Genomic DNA, 6,894 nt, shown 5'->3' on the forward strand with positions numbered 1-6,894 from the left:
GAATCGAGAGATGGTTCATCCTTTATCTCCTCCTCGTCCTCGTCATCCTCCTCTTCCTCTTCCTTCTCCTTGACATCCTCCTCATCTTCATCATCCTCCTTCTCCTCGTCCTCCTCCCTCAATTCATGGTCTCATTGCTAATATGATAGAAGGTAACGGACAGACTGCCAGTGGAGGTGGTAGGGCTGATTCTATCAGCATTTTCTTACGAGAGCATGTTGCTTAAGTACCTGGCGAAAAATGTGATAGAGCGGTATGAGAGGTATTGTGGGATATGATATTTCCTAGTTACTGGGATCGGACAGATGGGCCACAATGGTCTTGTCCTGTACGTTGGCCAGATACTTATAATTTGCGCTGTGGCATGATTGGTGCTGTGATTTGACAATTTATACCCTTGCTAAAAAAGCGAATGCAACATGTACGTGTTGCAGCACAAACTCTCTGACTGCTCAATATGGCTGTTGAATTGGAGTTTTGTGAACTGGTTGTGCCATGAGTTGTACCTGCTCTAAACCTCTGCAAAAGTGAAACCAAGGTCTGAATTTTAATTTGGAGGTGGGCTGGGCTGGATTAATCTTTTGAATCTCTGTTTCCCAACTGCAGCCAACCAAATGGATGGGGGTGGTCAGAAGGCCTGGATCTTCGGAAGGGTCGGAGGCTGGAGGATCTTCGGAAGGGTCAGGGGCTACTGATCTTCAGAGGAGTCGGGGTCCGGAGATCTTCGGAGGGCTCGAGGGCTGCAGATCTTCAGCGGGGTCAGGGTCGGAGATCTTCAGAGGGGTCAGGGTCGGGGATCTTCAGAGGGGTCAGGGTCGGGGATCTTCAGAGGGGTCAGGGGCTGCAGAGCTTCTGGGGATCTGGGGGCTGCAGAGAATTGATGGGCCAGGACTCGAGGTTGCATGGGAAGGTCAGGGGCTGCAGATCGGAGATGGAGGGGGGAATTCAGAGGCTGGTGGGGTAGATCGGGTAAAAAGGCCGGCGGGGGGCAGTCGGGGATAGGGATTGTAGGCCGGGTAGGGTTGGAAGGCTGGAGGGGAGGTCGGAGTCTGGCCTGGAGGGGGTGGGTGGTCGGGTGGAGATCGGAAAGATTGGGGGGTGTCTGATTGTGGGGGATTGGTGAGACAGAAACACTGGATCCAACAGGTAAGCGGAAAGGCATGGGTGGGCTACCCACCCACTGTCCCGCCTCTGCGAAAACCGGAAGTGGACAGGTTGGAGGCGGATTGGGTACAGGATCCAGAATTTAACACTTTAACCTCCATCAACCCAACCCCACCTGATTTTTGGAGTTAAAATTCCCCCCAATGTCCCTTTCTGATTGGTTGAAATAATTTCCAACAGTTATCCAATCCCTGGTTGAAGTGCTAACATACCAGTCAGCTCTTTCATTCATTATGTTACATTTTTACCTGACTTGGTCGACTGAACCTTATGGGGATCATTAGAAATGAAGGAAGTTTTCAGTCAAGTACTGCTGCGATTTGACAAAAATCTGTTCTCCTGTCATTCAATCTCACTAAGTGTTTGCAGTGAAATAGAACAGCTGCAACTAGACCACCTGCATCATTCAGACCCATAAAGCTTTAGACAAGGCAGCTCTCACCGAATCATAGAATGATACAACACAGGAATATCCTCTGCACCCTCTCTAAGGCCTTGACACAGGGTCTCAATCTAGGTCAGGAATTTCCTTGGAGCTGCTCCCCCTCTGCTGCTGTAACTCTGCCAGAAATGTGGTGGAAACCCAGCTCAGTCGCGTAATCAGGGTTTCCTCCGCACTTCCGGCAAAATTATGGCAGCGGAGCAAGAGCAGCTATGAGGAAATTCCCTATGAAAACTTTGCAAAATTTGATTATAGGCAGATTATAAAAATGTTTTAATTACATTGTAAATTTATATGTTACTGGAGAAAATTAACACTGGTAGAACGTTTAGAGAGTTGGTCACACTGCAGGCAAAGGGTATAAAGGCAGATGGGGGATGGGTGACCATCAGGCAGAGCAGTGGTAGGAAGGTAGTGCAGGAGTCCCCTGTGGTCATCTCTCTCCAAAACAGATATACCACTTTGGATACTGTTGGGGGAGATGGCTCATCAGGGGAAGGCAGCAGCAGCCAAGTTCATGGCACCATGGGTGGCTCTGCTGCGCAGGAGGGCAGGAAAAAGAGTGGAAGAGCTATAGTGGTAGGGGACTCTTTTGTAAGGGGAATAGATAGGCATTTCTGCAGCCGCAAACAAGACTCCAGGATGGTATGTTGCCTCCCTGGTGTAAGGGTCAAGGATGCCTCGGAGCGGCTGCAGGGCATTCTGGAGGGGGAGGGCGAACAGTCAGTTGTCGTGGTACATATAGGTACCAACGATATAGGTAAAAAGTGGGATGAGGTCCTACAAGTTGAAGTTAGGGAGCTAGGAGTTATATTAAAAAGTAGGACCTCAAAGGTAGTAATCTCAAGATTGCTATCAGTGACACGGGCTAGTCAGAGTAGAAATAGCAGGATAGCTAAGATGAATATGTGACTTGAGGAAAGGTGCAAGAGTGAGGGATTCAAATTCCTGGGACATTGAAATCGGTTCTGGGGGAGGTGGGACCAGTACAAACTGGACGGTCTGCACCTGGGCAGGACTGGAACCGATGTTCTAGGGGGAGTGTTTGCAAGTGCTGTTGGGGAGGATTTAAACTAATAGGACAGGGGGATGGGAACCTATGCAGGGAGACAGAGGGAAGTAAAATGAGGGCAGAAGCAAAAGGTAGAAAGGAGAAAAGTAAAAGTGGAGGGCAGAAAAATCAAAGATAAAGATCAAAAAGGGCCACATTACAGCATAATTCTAAAAGGGCAAAGAGTGTTAAAAAAACAAGCCTGAATGCTCTGTATCTCAATGCGAGGAGCATTCGTAATAAGGTGGATGAATTAACTGCACAGGTAAACGGATATGCTATAATTGGGATTACGGAGACATGGCTCCAGGATGACCAAGGCTGGGAACTCAACATCCAAGGGTATTCAATATTGAGGAAAGATAGACAGAAAGGAAAATGAGGTGGGGTAGCTTTGCTGGTTAAAGAGGAAATTAACACAATATTAAGGATGGACATTAGCGTGGATGATGTGGAATCTGTATGGGTAGAGCTGCGGAATAACAAAGGGCAGAAAACGCTAGTGGGAGTTGTGTACAGACCAGCAATACGGTGGAGGAGGATTTCTTGGAGTATATAAGGGATGGTTTTCTAGACCAATATGTCGAGGAACCAACTAGGGGGCTGGTCATCCTAGACTGTAATGAGAGAGGATTAATTAGCAATCTTGTTGTGTGAGGCCCCTTGGGGAAGAGTGACCATAATATGGTAGAATTCTTCATTAAGATGGAGAGTGACAAAGTTAATACAGAAACTAGAATCCTGAACTTAAAGAAAGGTAACTTCGACGGTATGAGATGTGAATTGGCTAGGATAGACTGGCGAATGATACTTAAAGGGTTGACGGTGGATAGGCAATGACAGACATTTAAAGATCACATGGATGAACTTCAACAATTGTACATCCCTGTCTGGCGTAAAAATAAAACGGGGGAAGGTGGCTCAACCGTGGCTTACAAGGGAAATTAGGGATACTGTTAAATACAAAGAAGAGGCATAGAAATTGTCCAAAAAAGCAGCAAATCTGAGGACTGGGAGAAATTTAGAATTCAGCAGAGGAGGACAAAGGGCATAATTCGGAGGGGGAAAATAGAATATGAGAGTAAGCTTGCAGGCAACATAAAAACTAACTGCAAAAACTTCTACAGATACATGAAGAGAAAAAGTCAGAATCAGGTGAAGTCATAATGGGGAACAAAGAAATGGCAGACCAATTAAACAAATCCTTTGGTTCTGTCTTCACTGAGGAAGACACAAATAACCTTCCAGAAATACTAGGGGAACGAGGGTCTAGCGAGAAGGAGGAGCTAATGGAAATCCTTATTTGTCAGCAAATTTTGTTCGGGAAATTGATGGGATTGAAAGCCAATAAATACCCGGGGCCAGATAATCTGCATCCCAGAGCACTGAAGGAAGTGGCCCTAGAAATAGTGGATGCATTGGTGGTGATTTTCCAACATTCTATAGACTCTGGATCAGTTCTTATGGACTGGAGGGTAGCTAATGTAACCCCACTTTTTAAAAAAGGAGGGAGAGAGAATCATAGACCGGTCAGCCTGACATCGGTAGTGGGGAAAATGTTGGAATCAATTATTAAAGATGTAAAGATGCATTTGGAAAGCAGTGACAGGATTGGTCCAATTCAGCATGGATTTATGAAAGGGAAATCATGCTTGACAAATTTTGTGGAATTTTTTGAGGATGTAACTAGTAGAGTGGACAAGAGGGAGCCAGTGGATGTGGTGTACTTAGACTTTCAAAAGGCTTTTGACAAGGTCCCACATAAGAGATTAGTCTGCAAAATTAAATCACATGGTATTAGGGGTAATGTACTGACATGGATAGAAAACTGGTTGGCAGACAGGAAGCAGAGAGTAGGAATAAATGGGTCCTTTTCAGAGTGGCAGGTAGTGATTAGTGGGGTACCGCAAGGTTCAGTGCTGGGACCCCAGCTATTTACAATATACATTAATGATTTAGACGAAGGAATTGAATGTAATATCTCCAAGTTTGCTGATGACACTAAGCTGGGTGGCAGTGCGAGCTGTGAGGAGGATGCTAAGAGGCTGCAGGGTGACTTGGACAGGTTAGCTGAGTGGGAAAATGCATAGCAGATGCGGTATAATGTGGATAAATGTGAGGTTATCCACTTTGGAGGTAAAAACAGGCGGGATGATTATTATCTGAATGGTGACAGATTGTTAAAGGTGGAGGTGCAACGAGACCTGGGTGTCATGGTACATCAATCATTGAAGGTTGGCATACAGGTGCAGCAGGCGGTGAAGAAGGCAAATGGCATGTTGGCCTTCATAGCGAGAGGATTCGAGTATAGGAGCAGGGAGGTCTTACTGCAGTTGTACAGGAACTTGGTAAGGCCATACCTTGAATATTGTGTACAGTTTTGTTATCCTAATCTGAGGAAGGACATTCGTGTTATTGAGGGATTGCAGCGAAGATTCACCAGACTGATTCCCGGGATGACAGGACTGACATCTGAAGACAGACTGGATCGACTAGGCTTGTATTCAATGGAATTTAGAAGAATGAGAGGGGATCTCATAGAAACATATAAAATTCTGACGGGATTGGACAGGTTAGATGCAGTAAAAATATTCCTGATGTTGGGGAAGTCCAGAACAAGGGGTCACAGTCTAAGAATAAGGGGTAAGCCATTTAGGACCGAGATGAGGAGAAACTTCTTCACTCAGAGTGTTGTGAGCATGTGCAATTCTCTACCACAGAAAGTTGTTGGGGCCAGTTCGTTAGATATATTCAAAAGGGAGTTAGATGTGGCCCTCACGGCTAAAGGGATCAAGGGGTATGGAGAGAAAGCAGGAATGGGGTACTGAAATGCATGATCAGCCATGATCATATTTAATGGTGCTGCAGGCTCGAAGGGCCGAATGGCCGACACCTGCACCTATTTTCTATGTTTCTATGTTTCTAACTCCTTCGCCTCCAACAATTCCAATCAACTTTATTACACATTATAATATTTTATAATATAGTTTATTCTTTTAATAGAATTATGATGAGTAACAAACTTGATTGAGATTGTTGGAGTTGAAGGTATGTAATATATAAATAATAAGCTTTTCATGCTTAGTTTGAGACAATAATTCCATCTTGTGTTTTTTAACATGCAAAAGCAACTGCCTGTGTTTCACTCTCAAGATTTATGACCCATTGGGAACCATTCCATTTAATAACTGCCTCAAAACTTACAACAGCTATTCATTGTCTTATCTTTATATGATTCTGTTGTCCTTTCTACACAATTAATCTTGTTAATTGGTATCTACGTAAAGCTGAGTAAATGAAATATGCACTGCAGCTCAAAAAATAGAGAATGATGGATACATAAGAACATAAGTATTAGGAACAGGAGTAGGCCATCTAGCCCCTCGAGCCTGCTCCGCCATTCAATAAGATCATGGCTGATCTGGCTGTGGACTCAGCTCCACTTAGCCGCCCTCTCCCCGTAACCCTTAATTCCCTTATTGGTTAAAAATCGATCTATCTGTGACTTGAATACATTCAATGAGCAAAGACTTTACATTGGCCGGGAATCGAACCCAGGCCTCCCGTGTGGTAGGTGAGAATTCTACCACTGAACCACCAATGCATCTAGCATACAGCTTGAGTGAGTTACTTGGTATTATTTCACCCCTATACTTGCTGACCATTATTGCCCAACAACATTGTTGTGCTCAAATCCCTCCGTGACCTCGCCTTTCCTTGTCTCTGTAACCTCCTCTGGCACTACAACCTTCCAAGAGCTCTGCATTCCTCTAATTTTGGCCTCTTGTGGATCATCGACTTCCTTCACCCCATCATTGGTGGCCTTGCCTTCAGTAATCTGGACCCTAAGCTCTGGAATTCCCTCCCTAAACCTCTTTACCTCTTCACCTCTCTCGCCTCCATTAGGACTCTCCTTAAAATATTTTGGGGCCAAAATTGCCCCTCTCCTTAAGGTCTGTTACCACCGCAAATCAGCGGCCACGCTGCAGAGTGGAGTGGCCACCGACTTTTGGTGGAATGGCTGCTAATAGCACAGTTGCCCTCCTGAGTTCTTCCGGTGGTGCCCCGATACCACCCCCCACCGTTCCGCTGCTGTCGATCCGTGGTAAGTGTGTGATCACCATGCGCACCGCCGATCTATCCCCCTGACGGCGACATTCCCCTCTGAAAATCTTCGGCCCCTCGGCAGTGCCAAAACCTGTTTTCCCCGGTGGTCTAGTGAGACTGTGGCCTTCTG

At 45.6% G+C, this 6,894-nt stretch overlaps 1 non-coding gene across 1 annotated transcript; it reads right to left on the minus strand.

The window, feature by feature from the left end:
- Window positions 1–6,190: 6,190 nt before the first annotated feature.
- On the minus strand, window positions 6,191–6,261 carry trnag-acc (transfer RNA glycine (anticodon ACC)). Its single transcript has one exon. It is a non-coding gene; the product is annotated as a tRNA-Gly (tRNA).
- Window positions 6,262–6,894: the final 633 nt, after the last annotated feature.

Source organism: Pristiophorus japonicus, chromosome 2, assembly GCF_044704955.1.
Source record: "Pristiophorus japonicus isolate sPriJap1 chromosome 2, sPriJap1.hap1, whole genome shotgun sequence".
In the NCBI taxonomy this organism is placed as follows: Eukaryota; Metazoa; Chordata; class Chondrichthyes; family Pristiophoridae; genus Pristiophorus; species Pristiophorus japonicus.